Source organism: Chenopodium album, chromosome 10, assembly GCF_948465745.1.
Source record: "Chenopodium album chromosome 10, dcCheAlbu1.1, whole genome shotgun sequence".
NCBI lineage: Eukaryota > Viridiplantae > Streptophyta > Magnoliopsida > Caryophyllales > Amaranthaceae > Chenopodium > Chenopodium album.
This window is the reverse complement of record NC_137843.1, coordinates 22,718,012-22,739,580: the sequence shown is the minus strand read 5'-3', so window position 1 is coordinate 22,739,580 and position 21,569 is coordinate 22,718,012. Positions and strand designations below refer to the sequence as shown.

At 33.2% G+C, this 21,569-nt stretch overlaps 1 long non-coding RNA gene and 1 pseudogene across 1 annotated transcript; both read left to right on the top strand.

Moving 5' to 3' along the window:
- The first annotated feature begins 4,477 nt into the window (after positions 1 to 4,477).
- Positions 4,478 to 5,351, top strand: LOC145563808 (uncharacterized). Its single transcript, XR_014094614.1, has 3 exons — positions 4,478 to 4,768; positions 5,010 to 5,100; positions 5,218 to 5,351. It is a non-coding gene; the product is annotated as an uncharacterized LOC145563808 (long non-coding RNA).
- Positions 5,352 to 17,260: 11,909 nt separating this feature from the next.
- LOC145565057 (hexokinase-3-like) lies at positions 17,261 to 21,276 on the top strand (annotated as a pseudogene).
- The last annotated feature ends 293 nt before the right edge of the window (positions 21,277 to 21,569 follow it).

Genomic DNA, 21,569 nt, shown 5'->3' with positions numbered 1-21,569 from the left:
ATAGAGGTGTCAAAACTTGACCTAACTCACCTGATCTGAAATCGATCCGAAAATTTCTGATTTAGATTTCGACTTGCATAAACATAATAAGTTTTCATGACTCAATTTTTAAATAGACCCAACCTGACGTGACTTTACTGAACCCAATCTAGCAGTGGTGAAGCTACGTTAGAACATAGGGGGATAGTTGTCCCTCCATTTTCCAAGGAAAAAGTTTTTTTTTTTATTTTTTTTTATTTTAAAAATATATAGTAAAACGGTATAAATAAAAACGCTTACAATAAATATCACAATGATGTTTTATGGTATAGTGGTTGCCTTGGGAATAAGCCTTGGTCTTAGGTTCAAAACCTTCTCTAACGTTTTACACCTTTTTTTCCTCTTCTTTTTAGATTTTTTTTTCTCGAAATCTTCTTTTTGGATTACTCTAGTGTTCAACAAGTTTTTTTTTTTTTTTTTTTTTTTTTTTTTTTTTTTTTTAAATTTAATTTTTTTTCCCTATTTCCTTTCTTTTTGGATTACTCTAGTGTTCAACACCTTTTTTTTAAATTTAATTTTTTTTCCCTATTTCTTGTTTTAGGATTTTTTTTTTTTTCCCATTTCTCGTTGTTGGATTTCCTTTTATAGTTTATAATTTTTATTAAGTACTACTTTGTTGAACCGTTGATATATAGTGATTATCAATGGGTTACTTTATACAATTTATTAATGAATACATACATATCTCTATATTTTTTAATATTCTCTTTAACTAAAGGTGCTTAAATTCCAGTTTTTACATTTCTAATTAATAGATTACGATTAAATAATTGTTTGTAACTAAGTTTTAAATTTTATTTACCTATACTCCGTTCCTAAAAATTCGACTCACTTACTATTCATGTGGTCAAAATAAAATAACTTTGACCACATTTTATGATTTATACAATCAAAATAAATTAATAAGGTTGATCTTATTAGATTCCCCTTATGATAAAATTTTCAAATAACAACATTATAAAAATTTTACTTATACATAGCCGAAATTATTAATGGTCAAAGATATTCATTAAACATCGTGCAAATGCAAAGTGAATCAAACTTTCAGGAATGGAGGGAGTAGTACATTTGAAATGATAAGATTGGTTTGACAAAGTTGCGTTTATTTTTAACTATGTAATTAACTTGATCCTAAGGTAATTGCATTGATTCATATTTATCAATTATTGAATTACATATATAACTTGGAATTAGGTTTACAAACATGAATTCATTCATTTGTTGGATAATTTTCTTAATATATAATGAAATTTGTTTTACTCCTCTTTTGCCGGAATGATTGTCAATGTGATTTCGGATAAATATAAATCAATTTATGTGATCAATTTTTTTTCTTGAGATTTTTGTCAAAACATAAAACCTCCGAAATTTGTCCCCTCGGATTAAAAATCCCGACTCTGCCATTGCGATCTGGACACTAGAATTGACACCTCTATTGCATCATAAAGACTTTTACACTATTCCCTTAATCTTCTTCGACCATAATTTAATTGTGATTTGTACGTGAAGAAAAACATTCATATGGAATCCTCTTTGACCATAAGTGCAATTAAAGATATTAATAGCCAAATTAATGTATTGATAAGCGTGATATCACTCATGATACAGTAAAAAACGAAAGAAGTATTTTTTAATTATATATTATTAAAAATTATAAAAACTTGATATTTCGCCTCACTAATATTAATTAAATTCAACAACTACTTACTCCCTTTTAAGTGAAACTAGCTTAAGTCTCGTGCGTTAAAGAACTTTATGTTGAATTACAACCTCAGTGAGTTCTACAATAATTAAAAAAAATGATTATATTGATGAATATTAATAATTAAATATTATACTTATATTATACTATAACAAAGATATAAATATTATACTTAAATATTATACTTATATTATACTTATATTTAAATTAAATATTATACTTATACTATAACAAAGATATAAAGGTTGGTACCCGAGCCATACCCAGCATACCATATTTGGTTGACAAAATATGATTAGCATTAATCATTATATTTTAGACAATAATAAAATTAAAATTTTATTTTGTTTTTATCGAATACTCCATAGTAGTGAGGATTATTATTTTTTATTATTATTGTAGGTGGTGAGTATTTTAATCTAAAATTCAAAGATTCATATTATTATAAACAAAAAAATTGAAATTTCTTTAAAATAATTTTTATGCATATTAAATGATTTATTGAATTTATTTGAAATAATTTCATGCATATTGAATTATTTATTGCATTGGTGAAATAATTCTTAAATTAATTAGTTAAGATTACATATTATATTGGAGAATTTGGTGTACATTTTTTAATTAAAAAGATGCATCATTAAGGGTAAAAATTAGTTGAACCTTCTTATATTATTATTTTTCTATGAAGTTATTGAATAGTTCGCAACAAAAAACTTTACAACATATGTAGATTTGACGGATAACAAAACACTATAACATATGAAATGGCAAAGTTATAACGAATTTGTAATCTATTAACTAAAGCTAAAACAAAACGTTGCTGACATCATGCCTTTTCCAAATTGTACACATGTCATTTTGACATAAATTTTTTTCCCGCCAATTTGTTTTGACGATGTCATTAATTTTTTTTTTTTTTTTTTTACTTTGCCTTGGGTTCTGTTTTTTTTAATTTAATACAGTAAACATTTTATATGCTTTATCCTTTGTCCCCACTGATTTCTTTTTTTATTAGTATGTCAATATTTCAATGTACAAAAGTGTTCATTGTGAAATTTATTTTTTAATATTTTACAAATATTATGCTATAGTAGAAATTACTTACCATGTACACAAAAAATTAACGAAGCAGAAAACTTTCTTTTTCCGTATTATAAACAAATCGCATAATATATTTGTTTAAAATCATGCATCACCCGAGAACTAAACTATTAGTATTCTAAATATTTGTAAGTTGAAAATAAAGTGGTGATGCTATATAATATTGTTAATTAGAAATATGATTTTACTATTTTAAAATTAAAGTATATAAATAGATTAAGGTATGAGCTGAGAATAAAGTCAGCGGGTAATATTATAGGACTAACTGGTAATAATATTATTTTGATATATTTTCTTGTTTAAATTTATCATTTTTTACATCTACTTAATATAAATAATATATAAAGTAGAAGATATAAAAAAATAATGTATGTAGAATTAATATGATGAATTGATGATTAAACATGAAAAAATTATTTTAGATTATAAAATAATTTTTATAAGATTTGGCAAAAAAATTAAAAGAATATATTTTGGCAGAAAAACTTTTAACCATCAGATGACATGTGTCACTTATAGTCTCTATTTTAGTATATAGTTATTGATGGTGCAAACAATAAAGGACAAAAAGAGTACTCCTTCCGTCCCTAAATATTCGCCTCGTTGCTAATATTAGAGTCAAACTTTTAAAACTTTGATCACCATTAATTGTCATCGATTGATCTATTACTGAAAGGAAAAATTGTCAAAAAGAATATAACATTTGGTTCATCCGCTGAAAATAAGTCAATATTTGAGTTGAATAATACAACCTTTGGAGGGTATCCGCTTTAAGACTATAAACAAGCTATTGTACCTACAACCTATAGGTGTCCAGTTGTAGACACCTACACTTTTCCTCTTGTCCCAAAAGGAAGTGCAATGAGATACAAAAAACCGTTATTCAAGCTAAATCAAAGTTGAAGTGTTAATGGACTTTGAAATGTCATATGAAGTAATTTTTTAGACCAAATCCTTTTAGAGTTCAATCCACTTACTAATTAGGCATAAAATACCCATATAATCTTGATTAATAACGGACTAAACGCGTCAAATATAGTTCTTAGCTAGGTCTAATGGGCCTTACATTGTTGAAAACCAAGCCAAACAATTAACCAAACATCATAAATTTCGTGCAAGACGTATACGTGTGGACATCACTTCTAAAGCGCTTTTTGACGATATATTTTGGGCTCAATTCCAACAAATAACGAAAAAGATATGATCAAAACACTAAACCAAGCCTAAAGTCGATACCCTTTCACTAAATTAGCCATATCTCAAATTCGTGTAATTCTAATTTATTTGGAAAGTAGACATCAAGAGGTTTCCAAAGGTTTCTTATTTTCCTCCTTTTGAGTTCAGAATCAAAAGTTATAGAAGTTTTACTAAGCCCCATTTTCGAATAAGGCAAATCAGGCATGCACAACACTATTGAGAGCAACTTTCATGGCTTCGGGGAATGGGAGGTGCAACAAGCACTACTACAAAACTTACAAAATCCAACTTCTAGTTACAACGGTCTAAGAAGGAACCATTGTGAATAGATTTTTTAGAAATTATAAAGAAATTCAACAACGTTTGTCAATGTTGTCAAAAAAAAAAAAAAAAACAACGTTTGTCAATAAACTGTTGTTATAAGGGGTATATTTGACCGCTACACAACCCACGTCTCCAATAAATTACAAGTCCAACTTCTTTCAATGAAAAAAGGATAAAGATGAAAAGAAAATAACCACCAACTCTTAATTATCCAAACCCACTTTTCTAAAAACATTTTCTTTAATTCTCTATCTACACATGGAGAAAAACATACTAATTTTTTCTCAATTTCTTGTTCATCTAAAAGGTTAGCTTATCAGAGGTAAGCTTTCTATTGATTTTTAATTTTCTCAATCAAAATCCCCCTATATAACCGCTATTTTGCTCGCGATTGCTATGAGAATGGTGGGTTGCACTCTAATTTTTGCTTCCCAGTTTCAATTATATATTGTTTTCATTTGATTTCAATTTGCAATTCAATTTGATTTAATTTTGTCATATAGATTTGGTTTTACTTTGTAAATTAATCGATCTTGATGGTTTCGATTGAATTTTGATTTAATTGTTCTATTTTCTAAATTAATTTCTCTTTTTGACAACTTTTAATTTATATTTATTGTTCTACATGATTTTTTTTTTCTTTCAGTTTGAATTATCTCATTTTCGAATTTAAAGTTTCCTTTCCTATTTCCTAACGGGCTATGATTTTTTTCCTCATCAACAAGTCAACAACTAAGGTATCATCTCTGAATGTCTTATTTTCTCCTTTTTTTTATGTTGTAAATTATTTCACTGTTAGTATATATGAACCTTAAAAATATCTTTATTTTATCTATCTTAATTTTATGTTATAGGCATTGGAGCAACTCAATGGCCGATGGAACACCTCTTTAAACAGTTTAAAAGGTAAGAAAATTTACAGATTTTATTCAACTAATATTAAAACAAAATAATTTTAATTTTTTTAGTGTAAAATTTTTCAATTATAAGAAGTATCAAAAAAAATTGAAATTATATGGGTAACAAACAAGTAGTACGGTGTTAGTACTCTTTAGTATATATATGAAGTACGTAGTATTTCAGTATTTGTGAACTTTTTGTTATAAACAAAGTCATGTTATCCTTTTTTTGTAAACATTGTCTTACATGCTACATCGTACTTTATTACATTATAATTTTCCCCATGTTTTAATATATATATATATATATATATATATATATATATATATATATATATATATATATATATATATATATAGATAGATAGATAGATATATTGTAATACCTAGTATTTTTAATATATTTTCAATAGGTTTAGAAAGTAGACTTCAATAATTTTCAACCGACATATTATTTATCTTATTCCAATTTCTGGATCAAAAGATATGAAAAAAACAAAAATCGCAAAAATTGCTGCCTATCGCAAGAGTTTTATTCCGATTCGAATTCGGATTTTATCTTAATTCTTCGACCCTTCTTTTTTCTTTATAAATAGAAGTCATATCAACCTTTTTTCAATCATCAACAAACTTGATCACAAAATCATTCTCTTCTCCCTCTTTAGCCTAAACATTAGCCTTCCTATTCTTTCATAATACTTCCCCTAAGCACTCCAAGGAGTCCATATAATACCCGAAGTTCTATAATTAAACCAAGGCGTGAAAGGTATAATTGACTGAGGGTTTGGACCAAATCAACTCTATTTTTCTTTAATTGTTTCAATTTGATTTATATTGTTATTGAAGTTACTAACAGTTTATTCATGATGTAGCAATTCAAGGAAATGCGGAAAGTGAGTAATTAATCACTTAATTACTCTTATTTTTATTCTTGTTGCTAGTATCATGATTAGGTTTATTATTATTTGATTTGACTAACAATATTATTGTTGAATTGCTTCCAATATTAATGTTTATTCTATTGTTATTATGTTCACCATATTGCATGTTAAAGGGAATATGTAATTGAAAATCACGACTAATAAGATAATTTGGACAACTGGTTTAGGATCCTCTTTAATCTTGTTGTTTAATCAAGTGATCATGATATTTTAGAATTATATGTTACATTAATATTCAACCAATTTAGCCTAATGTTTGTTTGGAGCAAATTGAATCTTTGTTTGCATGTCTTTGAGATCGCAGGAAATATTTTTTACAATAAGAATCGAGTAGAGGCCAATACGAGCGAATGTGGCTCCATGACTCATTTCGTACCCTCATCCCCGATCCTCCTTTCGTGGTTCCGAACCATATGGAGTTAGTAATCTCATGGATTATGAATGGGGTGTAACCTTCACGGGTCAATCGTTGGCCTTTCGTTTTCCCTTTATTCGTGGTTGCCTTTTATGATCCGTGAACGGTTTACAAGTTCCTTAAAAACTTGTTGGCAGCTCCCTACTTTGCTTTGTCCCTAATCGTATAATATCAATTCCTACTTCCTCTGAGTGCCAAGCATATTTACAAACATGCTTACGTAGGCGCACTTCAAACGACGCCTACAATTTGGCGACTCCACTGGAGAGGATTCTTGGTTATTTATCGATTTGAGTGATCGGTATTTAATTAAGATGACTAGATGAGACTTGAAAGATTCTTGAATCGTATTCTTGTGATTAAATTGGCATTTTTGCATTTTCATAGACGTTTTAACGTCATTTTTAGGTTCGTCCATATGAAAAATTGAATAACCTGATTGCGAAAGAAGAAAACAGAGGCACCAGTCACATTTCCTGACTGCCGTGTCACGGTGCAAAATGCCGTGATGCGGCGTTCTGTACCGTTACATGGTGTTTCCTGCCGTGTCGCGGCAGTCCCGAAATCTTTCCAGTGGCTTTTTTTTTTTTTTTTATCATAGTCAGCTTCCTTCGATTTTTCTGAAAAAACGTGTGTGTTCTGCATACGTCTTAGCCCCGGTGAATTTAAGCTCTGTCGACCTAAAAACGCTCATGGCAATAAGGGTTCATCCGAGTTATTAAAATCACCCAAACCATGGAGTCGAGTTCGATTTAATCACGAACTTGCAGAGCCGCCCGTTGGCATACACCCTCAAGGGAGGCTGCCTTGCTAACGCATCTAAACTCTTAACCATGGTATCCTTTTGACACTAAATAAACTTGACCATAGTGGAACATAGAACTTGACATTAGGTTGTGAACTCTTCTTTGCATCATTGTGCCTACGTGCCCTATGTGTGATCGTTTTGATCTTAACCTTAACGAGTTTTCTTTGTCTATGGCGGTTTACTTTATGACTAACGAATGCCAATGGACCGTACTCACTTAGTAATTAGCGCAAACTCTAAAATTGACAAAAACTAGAAAAAAACACACAAAAATACCTGGAATTGATCACCGCGCCACGGCAGAAATGCCGCGTCACGGCAATTAGTGTTGTGTCACGGCAGCTTGTACCGCGGCGCGGTACAGTTCGCCGTGTCACGACAGTGGCACCGTGTTAGTCCAGTCAGCTTTTTTTTTAGTCTTCCGTGCTAATTTGGTCCTCACGTCAGTCATTTTGGTTACTATTCACATGTCTAGCCTTACGTTCATACCACGAGTCTTATAACATCACTTAATCACTCGCGAGTCAAGTCCACACACTTTCTTTATTTTCCGAATCGAGTCATGCACCATGTCGTTTATGATCGTATACTAGGTTCATGCACCCCCTTTTTCGTCATAATAATCAAAATGATTGGAGTTCTTCTCACCTGCTTTCAAATGTCTAGTTTTTCCCCTTCCTTTCCTATCTTGAGCAATGAGTCAAACAATTAAGCGAATTATTTTATTTAATAGTACTTAATCAAGGAGCAGGGGTAGATTAATACAATTCGAGTCATTACCGCAACAATCTCTTAGATCTAAGAGGCGTTCAAAGAGAACCTCGCCATCTCCACATTACTTATCACCTTCAAACTACTTTTAGTTCGTTCCAATGACAACTAAGGAAGATATTGAGAACATCAACAAATCCATTGAGGCACTGTCTACCATGATGCAAACCTTTACCACTAGGGTCATCACCATGGAGCAAAACAAGGTCACTATTGCTACCCTTGATAAATTGAAAGAGCAGGTGAGCAAGATTTTTGAGGATTTCACCTATGTGGAACTGCCTCCCACTCCTTTGGATATGAAGGATAAGGTCCTTGAAAAGTTCTCCACTGCTGATATTCCAAAGTTCAAGCCTACTGACAATCCAATATTCCATTTGAAGGCGTTCTCTACAACCATGACTCTCAAGGGATTGGACTTAACACTCTTCCCTACGGTGTTCTCTCTCTCCTTAGAGCATGCTTACCAACAATGGTTTTATTCCCTAGATGCCAACCATACTGCAACTTGGCAAGATGTCACCGATAGTTTCATGAATCATTATAAGTGTAACATTCAAACTAGAACATCTGAACGTGAACTCTCCATTCTCAAACAAAAAGAGAATGAAGGCTTCACCGCTTATTTGAACAGGTGGAGGGAAACGAATGCACTCTTGGTAGATCCCCCCAAAGAAAGAGAGATGGTTCGCCTCTTCATCCAGAACGTAACTTACAAGTACAGACAACATCTCAAATTTTTGCCATTGAACACTTTTTAAGCGGTATATGATATCGGCATCAACATCGAAGATGAGCTAATAAAGACTGCTGGTAGTAACAATAACAACACTTGGAAACAAGAAGAACGACCTTCCTTCTTCTTTGTCTTCTAAGCACGAAAATACTGCCAAAAATATAAGCCAAGTTGATATCAATGAAGTGTTAGCTCTTGATGCTCCATTGCCCAAGAAAAGGAGAACTTACACTCCTTTAGGAATGACTTATGATGCGACCTTTGATCGCCTCTACGGTCAAGGCTTGATCACACCTATTGGCCCATTTCCAGAGCCAAAACCTGAAGAAAGGAGCGCCAAATGGAATCCCAATGCCAATTGCAAGTACCATTAAGGAAGGGGTCACTCTACCGAACAATGCTGGAATTTGAAGGACGCCATTCAAGACTTAGTAGATGCCAACAAACTTCTCGTCCCTCAAGGTGGTAAGAAGTGACAAGCAGCAATGAAGACAAGGCGCACAGCGAGCCCTTCGCGCGAGATCTCATGATTTCTTCTTTTTATTAGTTTCCCTTTCCCTAGTTCAAGTTTAGCATAGATTTCCCTTTCTGTAATTTGATCATTGTGTTTGCTTATTCACCATTTTCATAAATATTATGAGTATTGTTCCTTTATATATCGATCATGTCTTTCTAAAAAAAATCAATTATCGAACTAAACATAAGGTACATCAATGATTTGAGGCACCTTTGCAACCTTGTCATTCCCCATTAACCATTCAATCACATATCCATTTCTTCATCAACTTCTTTGAGCCTCGTCTAACGATTGACCTTATTTATTCAACCCACATTCACCTAACCCTGGGATGGAAAAGTGTGAAATTTGTGTAGCATTTAAAAAAAAAAAAAGCAGCAAAGCAATAATAAAACAATGTCTAAGGGCAAGTGTTCCAATGTCTTTGATATGAACACGTCTCAAATTGTGTCTCTCATCGAGTGCTTGATACTGTGCCTGAGAAACATGAATTCTAAGTGAGTGATGGAACGCATGATCTGAGATTGCCCACATTGAATCAAAAGAATAAAAAAAAATTAAAAAAAAATGTTGAAAATAAACTTGCAAAATTCAAATTTTCAAATACACAATTGAGCCTTTTACCCCTTTCTTCCTTAAACCATCAGCTTAACCACATTACAACCCTTGAAAGACCTCTTTGAGGTGTACATAAACTTGTGCAAAGTTCGGTTAGAGCTACGTTCGGCCTGATTCCTAACGGATATGTAGGCAACTTCACATCGAGGTGCGGCCACATTCATATTCATATCTACACATGATCGAGTCATTTCCAATGACTATCCTTACCCATATAGAGCTAGACTTAGGGGATTGAACCCACATCACTTAGCTCACCCAACCTAAAGAGTCATCATGTTTGACTCTTCTCAAATCTATTTCCATCACCACAACCTTTGCAGCAAGCCTTAGTATCACATTCACACATACATAGCCATATCGTCCTTCCTTTGGAACCTTTAACATGAAATCTTGCTTCCCTACCATGCATGCTTCATCATCTTGTAAGACAACATTCATTAGAAGAAACATTGTATACTTGCTTAGTTTCCTGACCTGAGCAATGTTCATTATTTCACACATCGCATAATGAGCTTAACAGCATTTATATATCAATGATTTGTCATCATACAAATCATATCGTGCTTAGCTCCTCGACCTAAGAAACTTTTTTTATGCAATAATCACTTCATCTATATACGTGCTTAGTTTCCAGACCTAAGTGACGTTCAAGATTGTTTCTTTACACTATATATGATGCTTAGCTTCATGACCTAAGTTCATTCATCTATTGTGTCACATAATGTAATTTTCCTTAGCCTCCTGGCCTAAGAACATTCATCATGCATACATTATATTCAAGAAAAGCAATTCAATTCGACAAATAGAATATTCATGCGATTTACCTTGCTTTTCTCTATTAGCTTGACAAGGAAGTTTAAAACTTCTTCCCTTTTTCATGTCTTTTCTTTTGGGGAAGTTCAAAAACATTTTCAAAATTTTCTCATTGAGGGAAGTTCAAAAACAAAACTTATTTTTCACGTATTTCTTTTTCGGGAGAAAGTCGGTACCCTCCACTCATGACAAAAATAACGGAAATTTTTTGCTTTTTGCATTGTCAGTTGCTTGTGTCTGCACACACTCAAATCATACACATACACACACAATCACAACTCATACACATGTCATGTCATGTCAAGTCAAGTTTGGTTAAGTCAGTTGGCCAAGTCAATCACAGTCTATACAAGGCCCTTGGCAAATTTCATTTTACAGGTCTCATTTACAGCCTACGTTTGGGGACAAGCGAACCAATTACATCCCATGTTCGGGGATAAGCGAACAATTTACAACCCACGTTCGGGGACAAGCGAACCATCTACAACCCACATTCGGGGACAATCGAACCATCTACAACCTACGTTTGGGTACAAGCGAACAATCTACAACCCACATTCGGGGACAATCAAACCATCTACAGCCCATGTTCGGGGACAAGCGAACCATATACAGCCCACATTCGGGGACAAGCGAACCATCTACAACCCACGTTCGGGGACAATCTAACCATCTACAGGCCACGTTCGGGGACAATCGAACCATCATCATGTTTAATGATCATCTCCCAAGCGAAGACGATTCACGACGTAAGGTTCTCGATGAACAGAAACTTGCAATCTCATCATCAGACAAGTTTTTCCTCAAGCATGGAAAATTGTCGGTCGCTGCCATCTCTCAAGGCGAAGAAGTCAGCGATTATAACACAACAATCTTCATCTGGTGGATTTCTTCAAGCATATAAAGCTACCGAACTCATTTTCCATCGATACACTGGTGTTAGAAGCTACCAAATTCATTTGCCACCGATACATTGGTGTTAGATGCTATCGAACATATTTGCCACCGATACACTAGTGATAGATAAGCATTCTATCTTACTCTTTTATCTGTGCTACTAACGTTTTCTGCAGGTATCGGCATATAAAGTGTGATTTAGGATCGCAGAATCATTCTCCTTCCCTATCGACTACATTGACTATCGTTTTAAAAACTGATGTTTCTACAAACCCAGTCAAAGTGGGGGCTTCTGTAGACACATAAAAATGTCTCCCCAAAACCAAACCCGATGATGAAAAACCTTTCATCGCCATTATTGGTCGGGTTGAGTATTTAATCTTGGAGTGCTTAAATTCATATTCAATCCCAATATATTTCATGAACCAACCCAATTCCTATCCCGTTTCCCCAAACCATAACTTATTTTCCTTCTTTTCGTGCCTTTAAACCTAAAATAATTCATTTCGTGTCTCTTAAAATCATTCATTTTGTGTCTCTAAAAATCATTCATTTCGTGTCCTTTTTATAAAAATGTTTAGACCAGTTTATTTTGATCCATAGTCTGGGTCAAATGATTGAATAGTTTGATAGGGTTTTAAAAGGGATTTCCAACGATATATTATAAGCCCAAATCCGAGTTATAACGAATAAGTTATGGCCAAAATACTAAACTGAGCCTAAAACGAACCTAAGTTCACCTTACCTACAACTCACAGATCATTTGGAGGGTCCAAAGGATTTAATCCTATTCCTAAACCAATTAGGATTAATAGGAAGCTTCTATAAGTTTCTAAAATTTCTTAATTATCCTTTATGAAAAGATAAGATTAAAGAGTTTAAAATTGAATAAAACTCCTCTTTTTGAAAGTCCTAATTCTATTCGAATTGAAAGACATTCAAAGATAGTCATATATGAATTTCGTGCCTCATAGTTTTTATATAAATCGTATATGGTTGGATATCCCTTGGAATTATATTTTCAATGATATATTATAATATTAATTCCGAGCTAGAACGAACAAGATATAAAAGAAATACAAAACTCTATCCAAAACTGACACCGTCCCACTATTTCGGCCATATATTTTATTCCACAAACTATTTTAATCTAATTTCAATTGGGTTAGAAAGTAGACTTCAAGTTCTTTCCAACGACATATTATTTATCTTATTCTGATTTCTAGATCAAAACATATGATAAAAACAAAAACCGCAAAAACTGTTGCCTATCGCAAGAGTTTTATTCCGATTCGAATTCAGATTTTATCTTAATTCTTCGACCCTTCTTTTTTCTTTATAAATAGGAGTCATATCACCCCTTTCTCGATCATCAACAAGCTTGATCACAAAATTATTCTCTTCTCCTCTTTAGCCTAAACACTAGCCTCCCCTATTCTTCCATAATACACCCTAGGCACTCCAAGGAGTCCATTCTTGACTTGAGGTTCTGTCCTTACACCAAGGTGTAAAAGGTAGAATTAACTAAGGATTCGACCACATCAACTCTACTTTTATTTAATTTAATTTCCATTCGATTTATATTTTTATTAAATTTACTAACAATTTAATCATGATGTAGCAATTTAAAGGAACGCGCAGAATGTGAGTAATTAATTAATTTAATTACTTATTTTATTCATTATTGCTAGTATCATGATTAGGTTTATTATTATTTGATTTGACTAACATTATTATTGTTAAATTGCTTCCAATATTAATGTTAATTTTATTATATTTATTGATCACCATATTGCATGTTTAAAGGGAATATGTAATTGAATATCACGCGTAATAAGATAATTTGGACAACCGGTTTAGGTTCCTTTTTAATCTTGTTATTAATTAAAGTGATCACTAGTATTTTAGAATTATGTGTTGCATTAATATTCAACCAATTTAGCTTAATAATAGTATGGAGCGAATTGAATCTTTGTTGCATGCCTTTGAGATCGCAGGAAATATTTTTCAATATAAGAATCGATTAGAGGCCAATACGGGCGAATGTGACTCCATGACTCACTTCGTACCATCATCCCCGATCCTCTTTTTGTGGTTCCGAACCATATGGAGTAAGTAATCTAATGGATTATGAATGGGGTGTAACCTTCACGGGTTAATCGTTGTTGCCTATCGTTGTCTCTTTATTCGTGGTTGCCTTTTAATGATCCGTGAACGGTTTACAAGTTCCTTAAAAACTTATTGACGGCTCTCTACTTTCCTTGTTCCTAATTTTATATGTTAATTCTCACTTCCTAAGAGTGTCAAGCATATTCACAACATGCTTTAACATAGGCGCGCTTCAAACGACTCCTACAGTGTCAGATAAGCATTATATCCCTTCTCTTTTTATTTGTAGAACTAAAATTTTTCTGCAGGTATCGGCGTATATAGAGTGATTTAGGATCGCAGAACGTCTTAATTCATTCTCCGTCCTAATCAACTACTTTGACTATCTTTTTCAAAACTGACGTTTTTACAAACTCAGTCAAAGTGGAGGCTTCTGTAGACACCTAAAAATGTTTCCCCAAAACCAAACCCGATGATAAACAACCTTTCACCGCCATTATTGGTCGGGTTGAGTATTTAATCTTAGAGTTCTTAAATCCATATTCAATCCCAATACATTTCATAAACCAACCCAATTCCTATCCTATTTCTCCAAACCATAACTTATTTTCCTCTTTTTGTGCCTTTAAACCCAAAATAATTCATTTCGTGTCCCTTAAAATCATTCATTTCATGTCTTTTCATAAAAATGTTTAGATCAGTTTATTTTAGTCCATAATATGGGTCCAATGATTGAATAGTTGGATGGTTCTTTAGGATTAATTAGAAGCTTCTATAAGTTTCTAAAATATCTTAATTATCCTTTTTTAAAAGATAAAATTAAAGAGTTTGAAATTGAATAAAACTCCTCTTTTTGAAAATCCTAATTGTATCCGAATTAAAAGACGTTCAAAGATAGTCAGATATGATTTTCATGCCTCATATTTTTTTTATCTAAATCTTATATGGTTGGATAGCTATTGAAATTATCTTTTTAATGATATATTATAATATTAATTCCGAGCCATAACGAAAAAGATATAAAAGAAATACGAAACTCTATCCATAATTAACACCGTCCCACTATTTCGGTCATATCGTTTATTCTACAAACTATTTTAATCTGATTTCAATTGGGTTAGAAAGTAGACTTCAAGAGCTTTCCAACGAAATATTATTTATCTTATTCCAATTTCTGGATCAAAAGATATGATAAAAACAAAAACCGCAAAAACTGCTGCCTATCAAGAGTTTTATTCCGATTCGAATTTGGATTTTATCTTAATTCTTCGACTCTTGTTTTTTCTTTATAAATAGAAGTCATATCACCCCTTTTTCAATCATCAACAATCTTGATCACAAAATCATTCTCTTCCCTTTTTAGCCTAAACACTAGCCTCCATATTCTTCCATAATACTTCCCCTAAGCACTCCAAGGAGTCCTTACAATACCCGAAATTCTATACTTAAACCATGGCATGAAATGTATAATTAATAGAGGGTTTGTACCAAATCAACTCTCTTTTTATTTAATTGTTTTAATTTGATTTATATTTTTATTGAAGTTACCAACAGTTTATTCATGATGTAGCAATTCAAGGAAACACGGAAAGTGAATAATTAATCACTTAATTACTCTTATTATTATTCTTGTTGCTAGTATCATGATAAGGTTTATTATTATTTGATTCGACTAACAATATTATTGTTGAATTGCTTCCAATATTAATGTTTATTCTATTGTTATTATGATCACCATATTACATGTAAGGGAATATGTAATTGAAAATCACAACTAATAAGATAATTTGGACAACCGATTTAGAATCCTTTTTAATCTTGTTGTTTAATCAAGGGATCACGATATTTTAGAATTATATGTTGTATTAATATTCAACCAATTTAGCCTAATGTTATTTTGGAGCAAATTGAATCTTTTTTTGCATGCCTTTGAGATCGCTAGAAATACTTTTCACAATAAAAATCAAGTAGAGGCCAATACGAGCGAATGTGGCTCCATGACTCATTTCGTACCATCATCCCCGATCCTCCTTTCGTGGTTCCGAGCCATATGGAGTTAGTAATCTCATGGATTATGAATGGGGTGTAACCTTCACGGGTCAATCGTTGTTGCCTTTCGTTTTCCCTTTATTCGTGGTTGCCTTTTATGATCCGTGAACGGTTTACAAGTTCCTTAAAAACTTGTTGGCGGCTCCCTACTTTGCTTTGTCCCTAATCATATAATGTCAATTCCCACTTCCTATGAGTGCCAAGCATATTCACATGTTTACGTAGGCGCATTTCAAACGACGTCTGCAGTGACAAAAAAAACTTGATCACCAAAGGGTGAAAATTACAAAAACTTGATCACTTGTTATATGCTTAACTCACTTTATTTAATTGTGTAAAAACATACTCCCTCCGTGTTTTAATAAGTGTTACAGTTTGACAGACACATAATTTTAGAAAATTTCATTGACTTAAATAAAATAGGAGGTAAGTGGGGTAATAGGAGTAATAAAAAATTGTAAAAGAAAGATAGTGGGGTTAATAATTTACTGAAAAGTAATGAATGTGAAAGGAAAGAAACAAAAAAAAAAAGTAGCGGATTTGAGTAGGGACCAAAAGAGGAGAGAGATATAATATTAAAATTTATTTTTTTGCCATAAAAGGAAGTATAACACTTACTAAAACACGGGCGCATTTGGTAAATGTAACACTTAATTAAAATACAGAGGGAGTATACCACACGAAGTATTTATAGCCGATCTTACTCGTGTATCGTATTGTTTAATTTCGACCCGAATCCAAACTCAAGCAGAGCTTTGACCGAGAAGGATCGGCTCATTAATAGCCCTCGCCTAAATGATGAAAAATGAAAGGTGTTGATAGTTTGATACACGTGTTCTTTCCCCATTTTTCCATTTCTTTTCCTTCTTTAAAGGGTGCTACAATGCCTACTCTGCTATCATCTGCCAAGCCTTCATTTACTTGACTTGGTTGACAATAAAATATGCAAAATGTAGTGTATAGAAGAGTAAGCGCTTTTGTTTCTTCAAAAAAAAAAGAAAAAAAAAGAGTAAACGCTTTTTTTTCTTTCTCTTTATTTCTATCTCCAATTTATTTTAATTTTCTCTCTATTGAACATTTTGTCGAGAAGGTGGTGTGCATCTTAACGGCGAATCCAATGAAAACTAACTAATACGAACATTTTTTCCCCTTTAAAGAAAACTAATACCACTTCGAAACGACGTGTTTTAGGTCGACTCAGTTAAAAAACGACGTCGTTTGAGCCTTTTGGGAGGTGGAAAATTGAGAAAGAAGGCTTCTTTAAATTGGGATATAAAAAAAAAGGTATTACGAGTAATAAAGAGGAGAGAGTAAGAGAGTAATGGGAAAGGTGGGGTTTAGCTTGGCCGCGGGAATGGCGGTGGCGGCGGTGGTCGGGAAGCAGGTAAGATATTGGAGAAAGTAGAAGAGAGTTGCTGGTGTTTTGAAGGAATTAGAAGAGGCTTGTGGGACCCCTGTTAGTAGACTAAAGCAAGTTGTTGATGCTATGGTTGTTGAGATGCGAGGTGGTTTAGTCTCTAAGGTGGCTCTAGGCTCGAAATATGGCTCACATTTGTTAATAAACTTCCCATTGAGTATCAATCAATCATACATACTATCTACGTTTCTTATTTCTTTTTTTAGACAAGCACTATTTACATTTCTAATTATTATATGCAACAAAAAAGTTTTATTTAACATAGATATTTCTTTATTGCACATATTTAAAAGTCAAAAGTATTTAGTTTCAATTTTTGTGTTTTTATTTTTTTTTTTATGAAATGTGTTGTTAATTTTACTTATTTTAACAGGGTTGGTTAATTAATTTGATGTTTTTGTTTGAAAATGAATTTTTTGGACAGGTTGTTATATACACCGGGGCACCTATGAGTATTTTTTTCTCATTTTGATGATAGTTTTTCATTTAATCATGAAATGAAGAGAAAAACTAACCTTAGGTTAGTTGGGTGTACGGTACGCATCTATAATGGCTAGCTACATGTACATGTAGCTTTAATTTGCCACATCATTAATCCCCAAGCTACATGATTTCAGCTACAATATCTTTTTTTTTTTTTTTTTTTTTTTTTTTTTTTTTTTTGACAATAGCAAATGTATTTATAAAATCAGAGTTTACAAAATACAGAACAAGAACTAAAACTTAAAGCATGGCTTTGAACACTTAAGCCTTTACAACAACTTTTGACATTAAAAATAAAATTAAACTTGAATTGGCCGGACAAGTCGCAGATTAGTGACTCCTTACAAACTAAGGAGCAAAAACATACTACACACCATAAAGAGAGCAATAGAGAGAATCAAAACTATTGGACCATGGCTAGCTTATCCTTACCTGGCGGGATCAATACATCACCAAGTAAGGTCATCAAACGGGTCACTTGAACTAGTGACCTCCCAATCAATAGCTTTCCTTGTTGGCAAGAAAGCTTTGACAACGTTGAGGCTCGAGAAACCCCAAAATAAAATTTGTGCGACTGCTTCAGATAATAAATTTCAAGAGTAATGATCCCAAGAATCATTACAGCCAAGGGAAAAGAAACCAAACCAATGCCACTCCAACAAAATACACACTTCACCTTAGCCAAGGCCAACTTCTTGTTCAAACCCCCAACAACCATACCTGTAAACTCTCTTATTGCTCTAACCACACAAAAATCCTTAACAAAGGATCCTAACTCCCTCTGCACACACAACCATCCAAAATACTATAGCCAAAACAACTCAATAGCCCGGAAAACAACCAAAGGGGGCTAAAAAATAACATAAAACAAACTAAGACAAGTAAACTCTGATAATTAGCAACAAAAAACATACTTAGGAAAGAGAACAAACCAGAGGAGAGCACCGTCCAAACCGAAAACCCGAAACCACGAACACAAGAACAAGAACCCACGAACACAAGGAACCTTGAAACCAAAGCCCTAACTTCACCATTTCCGTCACGAACTTCTCTTGACGGCGGCGTTACGCCTAGCCCTCCAGTGCAAGGACCCACGAAACCCTATCCCTAACTTTACCGTTTCCGTCACGGTCAAACTTACTAATGACCTATGACGGCAGCGTTAGGCCTAGTCCTTAGGACTTGTTTTGCCGGCTGAGAGACCCTTTAAATGATATCCTTCCATGCACGCTAAGGTGGGGAAGGTGACGGAGTCCGACGTTCGGAATTACTCACCTCGAAACTTCTTTAATAGGGATAGCTCACACAAACACCTTCAAACTAGAAGAATTAAACTTGAGAAGGTGAGGGCGTCGACTTTTATAATGTGAGAAATTAAAGACGCTTAATAGAGGAGGGAAAAGGGAGAAGTAAGGACAAGAAGAAGAGAAAAAGAGGAGGAGGCTCGCCGAAGTCATGACCAAACTCTGGCGACAGTAGCAGGCCGAGATGGATGGCGGGAGCGATAAGGTGGTTAACTAATGAAGAAGCTCGAAGGAGGAGGGGTAAAGGGAGAAGAAAGGACAAGAAGAAGAGAAAAAGAGAAATAGAGGAGGAGGCTCGCTGGAGTCCGGCCGCGACCCCGGAACTCCGGCGAGTTCCTAGGGTTAGCAGGGGTAGGGTTTTAAGGGGTTGAGGAGAGAGAACAGAGCTTTTGGGTTTTTGTGGGGAGAGTTTCTATAATAATCTTAAATTAACAACTTAACTACATATACATGTAGCTAAGGGTTGCCACATTATTATTTCTCAAGCTACATGATTTAAGCTACATCCTCTACAATGACAAGCTACTTTTTTTTTGTAATTTTATTATGTCCCACATGATGACATAAAATAAATAAATATATTAACAAATACATAAAATATATTAAACAAATAAATATAATAGCATTGGGTGGAGCGAAACTACATAGCTCTATAGAGCTATGTAGTTTGGCTTAGCTACAAGAGGTTGTACCTCCACAATGGCTAGCATGTAGCTAGCAATAATTTAGAAATTGCTATCGAGTCCTTATGCACAACCATTGTGCATGCTCTTATCATTGGAGTGAAAACATTGATGTAGCTACTACCTAGGTTTGATTTTTCAAATAAAAAAACTTTATCCACTTAAATTTTGACAAAAAGTAAAAAGTTGTAATTGTCTTTTTGTTACTGTCTTATACACTCAATAGATTACTAGCAATTTTTTCCTTAGGAGTGAGAAGGGAATGTATTATGCACTAGATCTTGGAGGCAATAATTTAAGGGTCTTGCGGGTTCAGCTAGGAGGACAAAGATCCGATATCATTAGACAAGATGTTGAAAGTAAGTCAATCCCTGAGCATTTAATGACTAGCTTCAGTGAGATTGCTCACTTTCTTTCTTTGTAGTGTACTCTTATCTGATTGTTTTTATAGAGTTAAGTCGTATTTAAAATTTGATTGTTTTTATGACAAGATCTGTTTGATTTCATTGCGACTATTCTAAAGAAATTTTTCGATCAAGAGAGTGAGAAGGATTTAGATATTTTTCCTACCTCAAGAAGGGAACTTGGCTTTACCTTTTCTTTTCCTCTGAAGAAAACTTCAATGTCTTCTAGAACTTTGATGAATTGGACGAAAGTGTTTTCCATTCATGACATGGTCAGTGACTCTGTGTGAGCGTGCATTGTTTGCTTTATATAGCTAGTTTCTTTTCCAGATGAAGTGATAGATTTTTGTAATCGTTTTTATTCTTTGTGTGTTTGTGCTATGCTTGTCTTGACTTAAATAAAGCACTATAAAGTGAATGTTAAAGCGTACTTATTGTAAGGAGTCTAATTTTTACCAGTGTATAAAATTTTGGGAGGCCTATACATTAATTTGCCACCTCTGTAACTATAATGTCAATATAAAAGATTAAAGTTTGGTTGTAAATAATGGACATCTTTCTTTTTTTGTACTTAGGTTATGGTTAATGAAATGTTCTTTTATATTTTATACTGTCTTTGTAATTGCTTGTTGTATCTCCCAGGTTGGGAACGATGTCTATGAATTTTTGTATCAAGCAATGTCTAGACAGGGCCTAGATATGCATATTGATGTCTTGGTAAGCTTATCTTTTATGGCTCATGTATTTGTTTAATTTTCTAAGCTACTCGTCGTTTAGAATATAGGTCTTCAACTTTCACACCATGTGCTTCAGTGATGTTTTCCTAGATATGTATTGAAGATTATATTTTTTTTTAATTTGTTGTTAATTAGGTAAATGATACAATGGGAACTTTGGCACTTGAAAATTATAATGACAAGGACACGGTTGCTGCAGTAATCATCGGGACCATAACTAATTCCTGTTATTTTGAGTGGGCAAATACAATCATAAAGTCTCAAGGTTTTCTAATGTTGTCAAGAGGCATGTATGGTATCTTTTGTTAATTATTTTTGGCTAACAATTATATATACATAGTATATGGAATTGACATCATGTGTGGTGAGAACCTAAGGCTAAAACGAGAACTATAAACTAATTAGGGCAGGCCTATAGATCATTATGATAATATAAGGTGTTCCCCATGCTCATTAATGGTGTTTATTCCCCTAATTTTTCAAAATGATTCCCAGTTTTATAGCAAACTTTTACGAGGCATTTGGTATAAGGAATGAGATCAATTGGGATAACAAGGTGGAATTAATAGGTGAGAATGTGAAATAAGAATAAAAATATTGTA